Source organism: Amblyomma mixtum, chromosome 4 (genome assembly GCF_055824585.1).
Source record: "Amblyomma mixtum isolate Tamu chromosome 4, ASM5582458v1, whole genome shotgun sequence".
NCBI lineage: Eukaryota > Metazoa > Arthropoda > Arachnida > Ixodida > Ixodidae > Amblyomma > Amblyomma mixtum.
In genome coordinates, this window is record NC_143015.1 from 10,980,561 (window position 1) to 10,997,889 (window position 17,329).

The 17,329-nt window shown below is 46.7% G+C and overlaps 1 long non-coding RNA gene across 1 annotated transcript; it reads right to left on the minus strand.

Moving 5' to 3' along the window:
• Positions 1–11,110: 11,110 nt before the first annotated feature.
• On the minus strand, positions 11,111–15,601 carry LOC149345686 (uncharacterized). The gene is made up of 3 exons (XR_016292336.1): positions 13,234–15,601; positions 13,120–13,175; positions 11,111–12,102 (listed from the first exon to the last, which is right to left on the minus strand). It is a non-coding gene; the product is annotated as an uncharacterized LOC149345686 (long non-coding RNA).
• Positions 15,602–17,329: the final 1,728 nt, after the last annotated feature.

Here is a 17,329-nt window from a genome sequence, read left to right on the forward strand (position 1 = left end):
AGCAAAATTGAAAAATGTTAAATACAAGTTGTAACACAAAATACAGCAATAAATACAAGGCTCAGATGCAAAAGTATATATGAATGATGTGAAGACCTGTTTCAAGCTGTTGCACTATAATTCAGTCTAACCTCCTCGATCACGATCACCTAAGCCTTTCCTTATCTGTTGCCATACTTTTTTATGGAAACACTTAAAAACAAAGCACCATGATCTATTTCAGTATTGTTTTATTTGCCGATCTAATTTTTTCGAAGATAACATGGGATACCAACTCCCCTTTAATGTCCCCGTTCTCGTCTCGAAGTCGCGAATTTTTAGATGTGCGCTCAGTATTCTCGTTAGTGCATTTGTGCTCACAAGGGACTATAACAGCCAACGCGGCTAATACGCTAGATTTAATCCTGACAAATCGATCTGACATAGTCTCACCTATTACATACCTGCCAGGCATCAGCGACCACTTGCTAATGCACTATGACATTAATCTAGCCACTCCGAACACTAACAAAAAGAAAAAAAATAATAATACGAGACTACAATGGAGCAAATTTTCAGGCGATAAATAATGAACTATTTTTTTTTATCGATGCTTTCCCATAGCTTTGGTGTCCGCAGCATTCAAACCAACTGGAGCATGTTCACAGCTATAATCACCCAACTCACAGAACAATACACTCCTGAACGCACTGCTACCACCCACTCAATAGCTCCCTAGTGTAATAATCACATTAAACGTTTATCTAACAAAAAGAAAGCCTCTACCGCATCGCAAAGTTCTCGCCAACTAGTGAGCGATCGGACTTCGTATTCAGCGGCTTCCAACATGTATGTTCAGGCGCTCAAAAGCGCTAAAAGCACTTCCACTCACATGTAACCACCAATGTCAAAAATTCTGGCGGGTCATTAATCCTTCCACCGACGATAGTTTTGCGTTATCTGACCCGTTAGGCGACCTCATCCCTTCCGACGTTCGCGTCACGATTCTTAACCGCGTAATCACTGACAACTTTACACCCATATCTGATGTATACATATGCCTACAACTCACCACTTCAACTATGTTTTCATGCCACCTATAACTGTTGCTCCTACTGGTGTGAATAAGCTTATTGATAGACTCAGTGTTCATTCCGCTCCGGGTTATGACTGCGTTACTTAAAATGCACTGCAGCTTATTCGCCCATTATACTAACCAAACTTTTCCAGCATTGACCAGTCAACGCTGCTACTGAGTGGAAGATCGGAAAGGTGGTTACAGTCTACAAATCCGGCAGCAAAGCATCCCCTATTAATTATCGTCCCATATCCCTTACAAAATACTTGACTCAAAATGTTCAAACATATAATATTCACCAACCTTGTTAACTTCCTTTCATTGAACAACTTTTTATGTCAGCGCAACATTGTTTTCGAAAACTTTACTCTTGCGAAACACAGTTAATATAGTTTACACATGCATTGCACTGTATTCTAGACCTATCATCACTAACTGGCTGTATATTTCTGAATTTTTCAAAGGCTTTCGACGATGTATGTCACAACCTTTTGGCTCACAAACTAAAACATCTTAATATTGACTGTAACTTATTGAAATGGATTGAATGTCTACTTAATCGCTCACAAATAGTTATTGCTTACGGTTATAACACCTGTTTTACAGAGGTGTCTTCCGGAGTTCCACAAGGTTCAGTTCTTGGACCCTAGCTACTGTTCCTGATCTAACATTAATGATCCCCGCTCTCTTATGGATTCTCATATTCACCTATTCGCTGATGTTTGCGTCATTTTTAGAGAAATAACCAACACTAACAACCTTACATTACTTCAGTCAGTGGCGGTCACAGAGAGTGGTTTTAGGGGGAGCGGACAGACTGCTGTATATAAAAAAAGAAAAAATAGAAACAACGATTTTTCATTTTATTTGCACAAAAATTTTTTTGCGCTTTGTTATTGAAAAATAAATGGCGAAAGGTATAGACGTTATACCATTACTCAATCTTTGAATGTTAACGCTTACGCGAGCAATATTCATTTCGATACCAGGCGAAACGAGTCGACGTCTGAGATAATTGCCACGACATGTCCACTAAGGTCAAAGCACCTGCCCGGACATTTCACCAGTGGGGTTAGCGGCCTTCATATATCAGTTCTGGGAAGTGGCTTAATTTGTTCTGCCCTCAGTCCCCAAGGCGGCTGGTCGGCGCTCCTTGTCAAGCCAGAAAGGGATGGTCCCCTCGCTTGCGTCGCTGTGTCCCTGGTGGGATAAAGACATGAATGGGTGGCTCCCCCCCCCCCCCCCCCCCCCCCTCCCGCCGACGAGGTTGTTGGCCACCGCAACCGCAGGTAAATGGCACCGCCGTCGCCGCCGCGCCGGCGGCATGGCAAGACAACGGTGGCGGGAACTTGATTACTTTTGTATTTTGTAAATAGTGTACAAAGCTCTCCCCTGTCCTTTCTTGCTGTCGCTCCCCTCTATACTTCTCCTTACTATCCTCTCCCTTTCCCTGTCGTTTCCGCCGGCTGCAGCTCGGGTGCTTAAGATATTAGATAGCAATTGCCGCAGCCGGCAACACTCTTTTGCTTCCTTTTTTTTTTTTTAAATAAACCACTACCACCAAGGCAGGAACACGATACCTATCAACGTGTAGAACGTGGAATTGTGTGAAATAAGACAGCCGCTAACAAGGTGAACGTACAAAGCAGGGGACTACTTGACGAGACCGCCAGTGACTTCAGTGCGAAGAATGGTGAATGCAGCTATATATGAACAAATGCAAAGTCATGCGTGTATCTAGAAAAACTTCCGTCCCACCTCACTACTACATCGATAACATTTCGTTGGAATCAGCCTCATCATATAAGTGCATCGGCGTCCACATTACTTATTATCTTAACTGGTCTCTTCATACCGAGAACATAATTGAAAATGCTAATCGCATGCTTTGCTACTTACGTCGCAACTTCTTTAACGTTCCTTCCAATTTGAAACTACTGCTTTATCAAACACTAATACGATAAAAACTCGAGCATGCAACACGTGTATGGCACCCTGCTCATGACTTCATTAATGATCTTGAGCTGGTGCAAAATAACTCTGTGCGTTTAATCCTTGTTAACTACAACCGCACAGCTATGAAGTCTAATATCTGCCTCCCATAACTGACATCGCGTAGAAAAGTGTTTCGTATCACCCTGTTCCACAAGCTGTACCATCATCCCGCTCTTCGTGATCACCTCATCCCCCGTACAATTTCTGTATCCCGCCGCATTGATCATGATCACAAAGTTGGAAGTATGTCATGCAACAGAAAATGCTGCTCGCAGTCATTCCTGCCGCGAACCTCATGCGACTGGAACCACCTTACCGCAGAAGTTGCCGGCACTGAAAATTACGAGCAGTTCCGCGTAGCACTAGCTAACATTGTATATTCAGGCGCTGTTTAATGTTCATGTAATCAACTGTATTTTTCTCTCAGTTTTAGTATATTTACCATTCCCCCTGTGTAATGCCACTAGCCCGTTGTGCTCTAAGCGGTGCGGGCCGGGCTCTATTATTTTACTTTCCTTTTAGACAAGCCCACCCTAACATCTGTGTAATGCCACTGGCCTTGAGGGGTAAATAAATAAATAAACAGAGTAATATGCAAGCCTCTCACACAACATTCACTAATATTTCTTTCTTTCTGTAATAACAATTTGTAGACAGCCTAAAGGCTCATATTTCACTGACGTGAAGGTTCATTTTTCAGTCACAGTTCCATACTGTAGAGCGCAGGATAGCGCTTGTGCTGCATAGTTATTCTTCTGTGTGTGTCATTGTAGGCGCTATTGTTTGTTTTCTCAAGTACTATGCACCGTGTATCCCAAACTGAAGTTCTTCTAAATCTTCTTTGATATTAGCAGTTGCAAATTCAAGCCTTCTGCAGGATTTGAAGGAGGCCCAAGGAGACGAGGACTAATTTTATGCATATGCAAATGTAAACAGCTAATCTATCTGTACTATTGTAACTTGCATTCTTTTTTGCTTTATGTGCTGTTCTTATATTTCGTGCAATAATGCTGAATGTCGTGATTTTTGTATGTATTATAGTGTAAATTGATACTGTATGTCTGCTGTCAAAGTGTTTTCTTTTTCTTTACTGTAATGCGCGATTGTAATGTTTATCTCTTATATTGTTTGGTGTACTTTCCATGTTCTTTTAAAGTACCAACTTGTTTTTCCTACGTTCAAAACTGTCATCTAATGGTCCCCTGGGCCTTGTCAAGCTGTGTGCACAGCTTTTAGCCCAGGGTGACCAGCGAGATTTTTCTGGTAAATAAAGTGCATTGACTGATTTATTAATTCATTGATATGCAACTTACAAATGATTGGAAATGAGGGGAACATGTGCACAGGGCGGAAAGCGCGTGGTCTGCCAGGAAACACTGAGGTGGCCCCGAGAAGGGCCTTTAGTAAGGACGACATCCGTTTTGTGCCTCTTCACTAAGCAGCGACGACACGGCGTGCGCAGTCCTCGTTTTGCACGAGCTGTCGAAGCAATCCTTGGTAAAAAAAAAAACACGAGGGAACAAAGTCGTGCTGTGTATGCAGATGCGATCGCCTCGTGGTTCCATTCACGGCGAACAACCATCCGGCAAGCCTGGCTCTTTCGACGGATTCAGGAAACGACTGAAAAGAACAAAAGTAAGGAGCGAAGAAAGGTGCACTGCTTACAGGTTAGAACACAAAAACAAAGCTAGGCGCTGCACTCGGTTAACCCATTCAACGAGGCGTGGCGTGAGCTTTAAATCCGATTTCGACAAGGCGTGAGAAGTCGCTAAAGAAGCAAAGGCACACTGCACTGAATGAATGATATAGATAGACTAAGCGCGTCATAACTTCTCTAAAGCCACACTGCACTCGTTTAACCCTGCAACGAGGCCTAGCGCGGGTTCTGATGTCTGGCGCCGATTTCGACAAAGAGAGGGAACACGGCCGCGAGATTGATGCCCGCAATCTTCCAGGAAGCAATGAAGCGGCCCTGAAAAGGGCCGTTTGGAGCAGCTCTTCAACGTCAACCTACAGCGGCGTGGCGGCGAGCAGTAGGCCCAGCGTCCGCGGCGAACAATGACATCGGCTTCCGAGAAGCATATCCAGGGAACGACGCTGCAAAAAAAAAAAAAGTTTCGTTACAAGCACCGCAATTTGGTGAGTCCTCAATGCACGAGAAAACTTGCGACAATGTAGTTCAGTCCTTACCTCAGGGTTGAGAATGCGCACCCCCGACAAGCGCGTCAGCGTAGCTGTCAAACGGCGGTCCTCAAAGCGCGCCTGATGCGGATCCTTGTAGTGCCGCGGCAAAAACTTTAAATACGAGCACGACACTAGCCACGTGCTCCTGGGGAAACGGCGAAAGCCGCAAGCAAAAACTGCACAGAAATTTCAGCTGGCTGTCGCCGCCGAGCGCACCACGCACGAACGCCATAGCTGCACACGCCTCGAAACGAGCGCGCCGAGGATCACGAAACGAATGCGGCATGCCCGCTCACCACGCACGCGCGGCGCGGCGGGTGCACCTAGCGATTCCCCAGGCGCTCTAGGGAGAGGTCGAGAAAGGCGCGCTGACGCCACGTCCGGTTGAGAACGAGGGCGAAGTCAAAAAACGTCACGGAGAAGCGCATCCCATCGACCAATCAGCGTTTCCAGCCTGCCGTCCCGCAAACGCTTCTACTCACATGAGAAAATGAACAGCCTTCTTTTTTGTTTGTGCGGTTCAACCCATCCGGGTCCTCCCTAGGTTTGACTCCGCCCCTTAGAAATCCCTGTCCCTAGGGGTAATTCTCTTCCCCTGTCTACATTTGTTTGTTTTTTGTCTAGCTGAAATAATATTTTTTTACTATATTTACAAACAATGCATTTCAGAACAATGCTTATTATGAACCTAGGGACTCCAGCCCCCCTAGTGTCCCTAGCGCGTCAAAAGTAGGGCTTTTTGTTCGCCAGTTTAATAAGCCTAGGGAACGTAACGCTTGACAGTCCCTAGGCAAAAAGGGTCAGGGATTTCTAAGGGGCGGAGTCAAACCTAGGGAGGACCCGGATGGGTTGAACCGCACAAACAAAAAAGAAGGCTGTTCATTTTCTCATGTGAGTCGGCTCGGAGCTGGACCCATCGAAGTGTGCAAAACAATGAAGTCAGGTGATCATGCACAAATAAAAGCCCAAATTCAATTTACATGAAAAAAAAAACTAAAAAGCTTCTATAAAAGTAATAAGCATTGTTCTGAAATGCATTGTTTGTAAATATAGTAAAAAAAATATTATTTCAGCTAGACAAAAAACACAAACAAATGTAGACAGGGGAAGAGAATTACCCCTAGGGACAGGGATTTCTAAGGGGCGGAGTCAAACCTAGGGAGGACCCGGATGGGTTGAACCGCACAAACAAAAAAGAAGGCTGTTCATTTTCTCATGTGAGTCGGCTCGCTCTGCGCCTGCCCGAGAATCCATCGCCGCTTCCTGCGGGCGCTGCAAGCGGCGCTTCGCGCCGCTTGCAGCGCTTGCAGCACTGAAGCTAGATCAGGGTGTCTTAAAAACATGGATCCTAACCTACACGAGGACAGACGAAAAGCAAGGGCCGAGCAGATAGAAAGGAGGCTAGGCCGATCAGAGAACACAGTCTATACGGACGCCTCCATGTACGTACATGCAGGGAAGCGCTTAGCCGCTACGGTGGTAGTTAATAGCACAGGAGACATGGCCACATGCGCCTCAGTGGAGGTCGTGGGCATAACGGAGGCCGAGGAAATTGCCGTCGCGCTGGCAGTAGTAGAAGGCTATAGGAAAGGCCGATCCCTAAACATCTTAACAGACTCGAAAGACACGTGTAAAAACTATACGAAGGGCAGAATTAGCGGCATGGCCCTCAGGACCCAGTAAAAAAAAAAACCATTGAAACCAATTGGATTTCCAGTGGGTTCCAATTGGACGAGTTCAGTTTCCAATTGGTTCCAATTGGAATGGTGTTCCAATTGGACGGTCCAAATGGACTATCCAGTTGGACCGTTTGGGTTTCCAATTGGTTCCAATTGGAATGGTGCTCCAATTGGATGGTCCAAATGGACTATCCAATTGGACCATTTGGATTTCAAATTGGTGAGCCCAATAGACGATATGCGAAATTGCTTGGCGGTCTGGCAACACCGCGCCCACAACTTCCGGTTTCCATCTTGGCGCGGTCGAGCTCGTCGAGCTGGTGCATCGTTTGCTATGCGTACTTTCTTCTTGCGAGTGGAATTTCAACAGGCAAGCTTCAGCTGCTGCGTTGTTTTCACAGCTGATCTTTGACTAAATGTAGGTGCTTTCAATAAGCTTCAGCTTACTCCTACCGCGTCCTCAGCTTCGCTTGAAGTCTGGCGCTGATGATCGCAATAATCGGCACTCGAAAGTGGGTTGGAAAGTCGAACCGTGACTGTGTGCTGTTGTCGTTTTAATGCTCGCATTAAAGCACCAGTTCAAGCATCATGCATTATCATGGCTATTTTATTCCCAGGTGGACGTGAATTCATCTGGTAGGGTAGCGAGCGGTTATTTTGCGGTGAGTGCGCACGTGTGTTGACAAACTTCTGTGATAGTGCGAACTTTCGTTCGCGCCGACGCCAGGAGCTTCGTGCATTGCAGTATAATCACACAAGACCCTCGACCAGCTGCGTAATTCGATTCCTTTACTGTAATGTGCAATGCGCATCTGCGGTTTCCAACGTCACCGTTTCAGAGCCCGGTGTCGGTTGATTTTCGCCGCAATTCGTTGAAACCGCGTCTTGCTTAAGACGCAGTTGAAGCGAGTATTGCGATGTTGTCAATCGATATTACCAAGAGGAAAGTGCGCATATATAATTCAAAATGTAAGCAAAGACGCAGTTTTTTTTTTTTTTTTCAGATAAGCACTGAGCTACCGCGGCGGCTTGATTAGAGAAAGAGCGTACAGCTGTAGGTGCCTGCACGGACTCGATACGCTGGTCAAGTTGTGTGTGCAGGGGCGAAATTAGCATGTTCGGTTGCTTCCGAAACTTAGCTTACTCCCAAACTTAGACAAATGGCTTTGTTGCGAAGCAAGCTATTGAAGCTTGCCACAACGATAATAAAATCTGATGGCCTGAAGCGTTTTCAGAACACTGTTGCACGAACTTTCTAGCTTAGAAATGCGTCCCTCCTTCATAATAAAGTAGCTATATTATTCGCTTCTTTTTTTTTTTTTAGATTTTCGTCGCCGCAGATATGGAAGGTATAGGAATCCTCAAGAAATAATGCATTCGCACCTCAGTTTTTATACGTAGGGTGTATTGCTTCACAAAGACTCCTTAACGCGCATAACATATGCGTATGGTCCAGAGAGTTTGCTCGCTTTTCTAAAACTAATTGAACGCGGGAAAAACTTAGCTGAACACGTAGCAAACTAAGCAGTAATCGGCATATGGTTCTTCGAGTGAACTTATTTCGCCACGGCACGAGCGACTGGCCCGCTAAAAAAAATTACCTTCTCTATTACGTTGTTCAAGTATGCGCATGGGCGTCCGGAGGGGGGGGGGGCAAGGGGGGGCGGCTGCACCCCCCTGGAAAATCACTCACTCGAACCGTGAGTGATGGCCGCACGCCAGGGGCGGTGGTGCGCTCAGTCAAAAGGGTAAAAGCAGCCCCGCATGGTCACATCTGCGAAATGCCGCGTCCGGGCGTGCGTCGTTCCGCCGTTTTCAAACCACGCCATCGTTAGCTCTACTGAAGGGCGACCTGTTCCAGACATACAGCGGCACCGGCGAGCATGTGTTTCGAGCCGCCTTGAGATGGGTGTCTGTTTCTTTGATCTCTAGAGAGATAGCGACACGGAGGCAGACAGTGCACGGGGCATCTTGTTTTCGCCTATCGTTACGCCGGTCACCGATGAATTCTTAAGGAGGGAAGGTAAAATCAGCCGTGTCCACCCCCGCTTTGTCGGGCTGCTCAGGGGCAAGCGGGCGATGAGTTGGCGCCGCCGCCGCTCGCTGTCTCCTCCGATCCACGGGTAGCGCAGTTCGGTAGAAGCGCCGCTTTCAGAATCTCCGGCAAAGGGGATTAGCTGCTTTTGTTCACGGCGACGCAGTCTCCCGAGGCGCCCCCACACCAGCGTTCTTTGCGTCTTCTGCGAAAACCAGCGCCTTTGGTCAACGCAGCCCGATGGCGCCTGCCTGGCTCGCCTGTCACCTCTGGCTGGGCCTCAAATCACAACAGCGCCCATGTACTGTGCGTGTCAGTGCATGGTAAAGAGACCCAGGTGGTCGACATTACCCGGAACTCTGTACTACTCCATCCCTCATAGCCTGAGTCGTTTTGGGGCTCTGAACCCCATAAAAACACAAAAACAAATTTTCCGACTGGAGTGGCGAGTGTCCCTTCCCCTCGGAAGTTGCGCGGCGTTCCTTTCACCCCCAAAGTGCGCATTCGGGGATACTGCGGCAAGTAAGCCCTTGCACGTGTGCGCGCCTCTGTGTTTGTGCTTGGGTGTTTTTAGTGGCCGGTTGTCAGCGAAGCTGAGAACAACCAAGACAGCGGACGAGAAAACGACGAGCGGAGAGCAGTGTGTGTGCGGTTGCTCGACTGTGCGGATGCGCAAGCAAGATGGAGCGAGGTGTATGAAGCTGCGAGCGTGCATTTATCTTGTAAATAAGTTTTCGTCATGGGCGTCCGGAGGGGGGGGCAAGGGGGGGGGGGGGCGGCGGCACCCCCCTGGAAAATCACTCACTCGAACCGTGAGTGATGGCCGCACGCCAGGGGCGGTGGTGCGCTCAGCCAAAAGGGTAAAAGCAGCCCCGCTTCGACGCTTGGTCACATCTGCGAAATGCCGCGTCCGGGCGCGCGTCGTTCCGCCGTTTTCAAACCACGCCACCGCCAGCTCTGCTGAAGGACGACCTGTTGCAGACATGCAGCGGCACCGGCGAGCATGTGCTTCGAGCCGCCTTGAGATGGGTGTCTGTTTCTTTGATCTCTAGAGAGATAGCGACACGGAGGCAGACAGTGCACAGGGCACAGGTCGCTCGCTATAATCATGATACGTTCGTACGCCGGCCACCGATGAATTCTTGAGGGGGGAAGGACAAATCAGCCGTGTCCACCCCCGCTTTGTCGGGCTGCTCAGGGGCAAGCGGGCGACGAGTTGGCGCCGCCGCCGCGCGCTGTCTCCTCCGATCCACGGGAGAGCTCGGTGCGGTAGAAGCGCCGCTTTCAGAACCTTCGGCAAAGGGGATTAGCTGCTTTTGTTCACGGCGACGCAGTCTCCAGAGGCGCCCCCACACCAGCGTTCCTTGCGTCTTCTCCGAAAACCAGCGCCTTTGGTCAACGCAGCCCGATGGCGCCTGCCTGGCTCGCCTGTCACCTCTGGCTGGGCCTCAAATCACAACAGCGCCCATGCACTGTGCGTGTCAGTGCATGGTAAAGAGACCCAGGTGGTCGACATTATCCGAAACTCTGTACTACTCCGTCCCTCATAGCCTGAGTCGTTTTGGGGCTCTGAACCCCATAAAAGCACAAAAACAAATTTTCCGGCCGAATTAGTTGCGGGTGTCCCTTCCCCTCGGAAGTCGCGCGGCGTTCCTTACACCCCAAAAGTGCGCATTCGTGGATATTGTGGCAACCCAGACAACACACCTACATCCTAAGGACGTCCTTGGGAAGTCCGCGGCAGGACTTTACGCACATCCCGCGGATGTCCCGAAAAAATCCTGAAAACATCCGAAGTGAAACGCCGAAAGAAGTCCTTCGGATGTCTGACGAGTACATTTTTAGGACCTTCGCAGGCCTGCAATAGGACGTCACTATTTTTATTTTTTCCTTGGCCAGGACCCAATATAACCTCGTGTCCTTTTCAAAAGTGTCGCTACTGGTCACGCATGACTGACCAAAATACCAGAAGCAGAAGCAGTGCCTCATAGCCGCAACAGAACCAGCCTCCGCTTCTGGCATTTCGGCCAATTGCATATGGCCGAGAGCGATGCTATAGTAAAAACGACACAAAGTTAGAACACAGGCCTGGATTATGCTGCACAGTGATTTAAAACACAAAGCTTTGGCTAAAATAGTTTTATTCAAATATATGGGGCATGCTGATTCACAGCTGAATTTTATTTTTTAATAACAGCACATGAAACAGAACAACTCACATAAAGGAAGCACTAACACAGCTTTAACAGCTCCTCTCAGGCATTTCTCGTTATTTAGAGCAAGGTCATGGATGGTGTGCACATAGACCTTCCTTCGCAATGTGTGTAATAGGCTTCGTTAATTTTGTTTAGCTTGTCTGGTTAGTATGAGCCAAAATTATCACGTTTTCAAACTTGAAGCAGTAGGATTGAAAATAAACAATGAAAATTTGGCTTTTTTTCTCGAAGCAAATATCACTGGTCTTGACGCAATCCTACCAAGGCCTACAAATTCAATTATAAACACTTAATGTAGATATTGATTCTGTGATCTGATTTATATTCAAAGTCTTAAAGGGATACAGACACAGTGTTTTGAGGTGTTCATTTTTCTGCTTTTAATGAGACGTAAAAGCCTATTAATCGTGGAAATAAGCTTAAATATCTAGTCCACAGTGTGAACAGTTAAAATGTTTTATATGCGTACTTTTGGTCTCTGTCAGGTCAATGCCAGTGCTGGAGTCCATTATGGCATCATGTGATGGCATGGTTAGGACTTACCCCATGTTTTGCTAGTGACTCTGCCAACCAGTCCATATATAGATGACAGATGTCAGCATTGGCTAACAGCTCCTCTGTCAATGATTTTTGGCATGTGGAATCAGTGAAATCAGAGAATTTGGAATAGTAAAACCCTTTGTGCCCAGGACACAGATCGGATCACTTATTTGAGTTTAAAATTTTATATCTGTGCTCCTTTAAGATTTGAAATAGCTTCCTCCAAATAATACTTACTGCACATGATTTTGCATGTATTCAGCTCACAGAGCCTGTTCTTCCCTTGGCACCATACCAGCTGTAGCTAGGAGCCAGTTCAGATGTTCGAATACTTCGCAGAATGCGAGATGTCTTTTCTCTTGCAGTCTCTCCATCTTGCACAGTCATGTGATTTCTCTAGATCAAAACAGAATTAGGTTTGAAATGAGACCAAGAAAATAAAATCAGGATTTCTCAAGTTAACAGTGGGGAACTCTATTGCTATAGTCAGTTTTTATCATATTGACAGCAACTGGCATGCTGTTGTGGGGTGTCCCTAGGTGGTACAACTAAACATGCATATGCCCTCCATTATGAGCCGTCCATATGACACAGGGGCAGATTTGGCCCTCGCCAGCAAAAAATTCATATGTAAAAACATGCATGACCTCATTTTTTGGATGCCCCTAACAACATATATAGTTCAAATGAAATTGCAATAGTTCTCTTCAATACTATATATATCTAGGTTACAAACCAATAAAACAGTGCGCATGCAAGAGTTATAAACAGAATATAAAATTAAAACAGCCCCGCCCCGGCTCAGTGGTTACTGCGCTCGGCTGCTGTCCCGAAAGGTGCGGGTTCGATCCACGCCGCGGCGGCCGAATTTCGTTGGAGGTGAAATTCTAGAGGCTCGTGTACTGTGCGATGTCAGTGCCCATTAAAGAACCCCAGGTGGTCGAAATTTCCGAAGCCCTTCACTACGGTGTCCCTCTGAGCCTGAGTTGCTTTGGGACGTTCAACCTAAACAAACCAATAAACCAAATCAAAATTAGAACAGGAAATTTAGGCGCATATTCAATCGAATGTTGAAGGCACGGAACATGCGACGAGCTAGGATCTAGTTGCTCTTGCGACTTTGCAGCAGTACACGGATCAGGAAGGGTCGTATGCAACACCATCGCCAGCAGCCGACGCTATTAGCTCAATATCATGACGTGCCTCTCGGCGTGCACGCCTGAAAGCAGTACTCCTCGGCACCGTCGCCATTATGCTGTCACCAGATTAATATACTGGCCCCCAGTAAGCTTCTGCTCATGTTGAGCCAGCATCAGTCACTGAACTTTAATACCGCCGCTAAAATTACTTCAAAAGCTAGAAATCACGCTACACGGCTCACACACCAGGCGAGGACTACCGACTGCCACTTACTTTCACTTGCCGCATGTGCCATCCGTGTTTGCCGCTGCTGGAACCTTGCTGAATACCTAAAAAAAAATTACTTTCGTTACGCAACCAACATGCAGTAGGAGCGTCAATAATTACCTGAAATTTTGGTCCAAAAAACGGAAAACTGGCTAATACACGCCTCAAACCTTCAGTCATGCCTTCAGTAGTGCGATGACGATGGTGGTGCCATTGAGCTAATGAGCAAAGAGCCTTTTTAAGCAACATGCACCTAAGACAAAAATAAAACTGTGATCATAAATAAACAAAAAATAACTGCAAAAAAGATGTGTGTTATTAATTTTCATGATCACGGCTCTAAGAGCACGAACAAGTGGCCAGTTGTTTTTGCTGTGGTGTCACTGTCATCGTCAGTGGCTGTTATGGTCGGAAGGCGGGAATACAATTTTGCGTTAAGGTGGTTATGACCAGGGTGTCGAACCGGAACTGAACCCGAACCCGAAACCGGAACCGAACCCGAATTTTCGCCCGGAACCGGAACGGAACCGAACCGATATTTTTTCCGCCATCTTGGAACTGAACCCGAACCGGAACGATTCAAAGGAACCGTTCCGAACCGGTTCGGGACCCGGTTCAGCCCCACTTTTTTGCATCCCGGCATGCGTGTTGTTTTCCGACAAAATGAGATGATCTATCGCTTAGACTTAACCACCCGTAGCTGTCTGCGGTGGGAAGTGCGAAAATGGTACCCAGTATATGCGACAGCAAACTTAGAAGAGGTCTGGTGCCTGGGAAGAAGCCTAATTGACGCTTCTGTAATGCACTGCCGTCAATTCTAAACACTTGTACGTCAGGTTTATGCGAAATCTGGAGTTATTACTCCTCCCTTTAACATATTTGCGTACATCTTTAAACAAAATGTTAGGACTGTTCTAACTAAGTAAGTACTTAGACACCAAACTTTTGCTTGCGTGCTTTCTTCTTTCAAACAATGCGTTAGACGTTGGTGTACATGGAGCACCGCGTAGTATTCACCAACACATAATAAATAATTTATGTTTGAGTTTCTTCTTTACCCCGTTCCGGTTTCACAAACATAACGATGGCTGTGACGTGTGGTGGAAATTAGGTCGAGTGAGGTGCTATAAAACGGCAATATAACTGCTGATACGTCGTTCGTTGTAATTATAGGTCTTGAAGTTGGCTGATATAAGTGCTACAGTGAGTCAAAACAACGTATCAGCGTTTGTATTAGTTTTCCCGTGCCACACGTGGCCTAATGTTTAACTCACGTGAAAGCCATCATTCAGCTGATGAAACCGAAACAGCATGGGAGAAAAAATAATTTTCTAAACTACTTAGTGGCAGTAGGCGAATACCACACGGTGATGCATGTATTCTAATATCTATGGCGTCATTTGAAAGAAGAAAACACAATAAAACTGGGTGTCTATAGTCATTTTAGTACCGATTGAGAATGCCTTCCTTTCCTTTGCGTCATTTCCCACCAATAGACGAAATATTGGCGCGAGGACCCAACAATGTTGTGATGGTGGTTTCTGAGAAAAGGAAATGACGCAGTATGTCTCACTTCTTGATGGACACCTGAACCGCGCCGTAAGAGAAGGAGGAAGGTGGGGATGAAAGAAAAAAGAGGAACAGGCGCAGTAGGGGTGGGCTCCGGAATAATTTCTACCAGCTGGGGATCCTTAAAGGGCAACTGCATAGGTTTTAGAAAATGACGAGCTTAAAAGGGTTGAACGTGTGAAACTTCCAGGTAAAGTATGCGAAGTCCTATTGGCCTAGCATTTGAAACGGTGACGTAATCACCAATTAAAATTGCGATGGCCTTCAAGCTTCTCCGCAGCGCACAACGCTAAGTGGGGGACGCATGATGACGTCATCGATAGTATCCGTACATTTCCAACACATAAACGCCTGCTTTGAAGGAAAAAAACCAACGGAACTGAAGTCAAAGCCCGCCGAACGTTGTTTGGAAGCGTCCAACGAGGCACGGCAGGGCGTGGCTGACGGCAGCAGTAATTTGAAATCATACCTTCCGTGACATCACACTGAACTTCCCCGCACTCCTTTGTTGCTTTGAGGAGAAGTGCAAAATATAATCGTAGATTATGTGACTATTTTAAATGGCAGCGCAAAAAACTTAGCATGCTTCACCTACAGCCTATATAGATTTGAATCCTCGACTATCGCGAAATTCTCAAAAAGAGGCGCAGTTGCCCTTTAACGTGCACTGACATCGCGCAGCGCACGGCGCCTTTTGCGTTTCGCCTCCATCGAAACGTGGCCTCCGAGGCCGAGTTCGAACCCGGGTACACCGAATAAGTAACCGAGCGCCCTAACCACTGAGCAACCGCAGTGGGTAGTGCAACATTTACTTTTGTCGGCGCTCATTGTCTTAGACAGCAAGTTCTAGGCAAAACCCCTCACGATGGGCCTGTAGGGCAATAAAAAAAAATGGCTGAATGGCTGTGGAGCTCGGCTGCTGATTCCAAAAATACAAAAACCAGCATGCTCTGTCGCACGTCGAAAATCCCCAGCTGGTCTCCGTTAATCTGGAGCCCTCCACTACACCGTCTGTCATATAGCCCCAATGTCTACTCGACACGCTAAATTACTACTAGTATTACCAAAATAAGGATGTATAAATTGGTGCAGCTTCTTTTTTTTTTTTGTAGAATCCGCATATTCTTGTTTGCGCGCGACGGAAATAAGCAACGAAAGGCGGGTTCTCAACGGTGGAGATGTACTAATAAGGAAAAAATTAAATACCGATTACACAAAAGGGCAATTTGGAAATACATGTGCTCGCTGGCATGCGATAGTGATTACGCCCAAAAAGATGCTACTGCGATGCAATGTAACTACGATGAAGTGATTTCGTTATGCCGATTCGGTGAAATCGTTCTGCTCCGAAGAAAGAATTGCTGCCAGTCGCCAGCGCGCGGTTCCATCCGCTGTTCTCGCGCTGCTCGATCTTAAATTCTCTGTCTGCCGACTTATATCTACTTTTCGCAGTCATATTTTCCGTTCTTAGTGTCTGACGCGACACGCTAATGATTGTTAGCGTTTTTTTTTCTTAAGAACGCTTGGGCGATAGAATACGTTGAGCATTCACAACAATCTGCCTCGGCTATATCGGGTACAGGTGGGTGATGGGGGGCGGTGAGATGGGTGAAAGTTCTTGAAGGTGCATTTTTACAAGTTAATGCCCTGATGTGCGCCCACCGGAGTGTGCATCAAGGACGGAGGCTGCACGCACGCAGCGCGGTTATTTTTGGGAAAGCATACTCTTTTAGTGGTTCTTTTTACAGCGTTAGCAGTAAAAAGAACAACTAAAAGAGTATGCATAGTCTTACCTCTGACCGGGATCCGTAGTAATGGCGGCGCAACAGAAAACTCTGTTTACAGATCCTTTAGGCTATTCGGCTATCTTGTAGGCTTCTTTTTATGGTTGTTGCATGGAATATTTGGAACCTCTCTGACCCTCCTCATGCCTTACTTGACCACGTCGAATTCAGCGATCTCGGCATAAGGCCTCATGCCACCATAACTCCCTGCCTCCGCGCGCACTTGAAAATTCCAGACGATGCACACGCCATGAAAGGGGAACCAGTCAGGAGGTTGAACTTGCGCAGCATATTCCTCCTGCGTTAAAGTGCACTGTTGTCTGAACAGTGACCTCGTGGAACGCGGCGGTTCTGCGTCCTATGAACACGAAGAGTTCGTACGGAATTCCAGAGTTTTTCATCGCAGGCATAAGTGTTATAATGAAATGTATGATGTCAATGGGTTTTTTAAGAAACTGCTTAAGTATGTCCGAAAAGAATACAGCATCATGACAAAAATATCATTTTATTGCTGAAATTGTTTCTCGTTGCTCGCACAGGTAGAAATGCACTGACCACGGTACAAACGCCCCTTTGGCGCGAAGGTACGTCCTAATATGTAAGGTCCATGTTTGAAGGGTGAAAAAGGTTTTTGTGGCCGATTAAAACTAAATCGAGCCCACTTATAGCGAACCTGACGGTCCCGCAGGTTCTATTCGTTATATCTGATGTTCGTTGCAAGTAGGTTCTTCTTACAACAGCCAAAAATACTAAGGCCGCTAAAAGGTACAGGAGATAGGGGAGTGCCGTCTACTATGGAATATAGTCTCCGAATTTCATTGAAAAAGATGTCATGACTCGACTACGATGTGCATGCGTAGTAT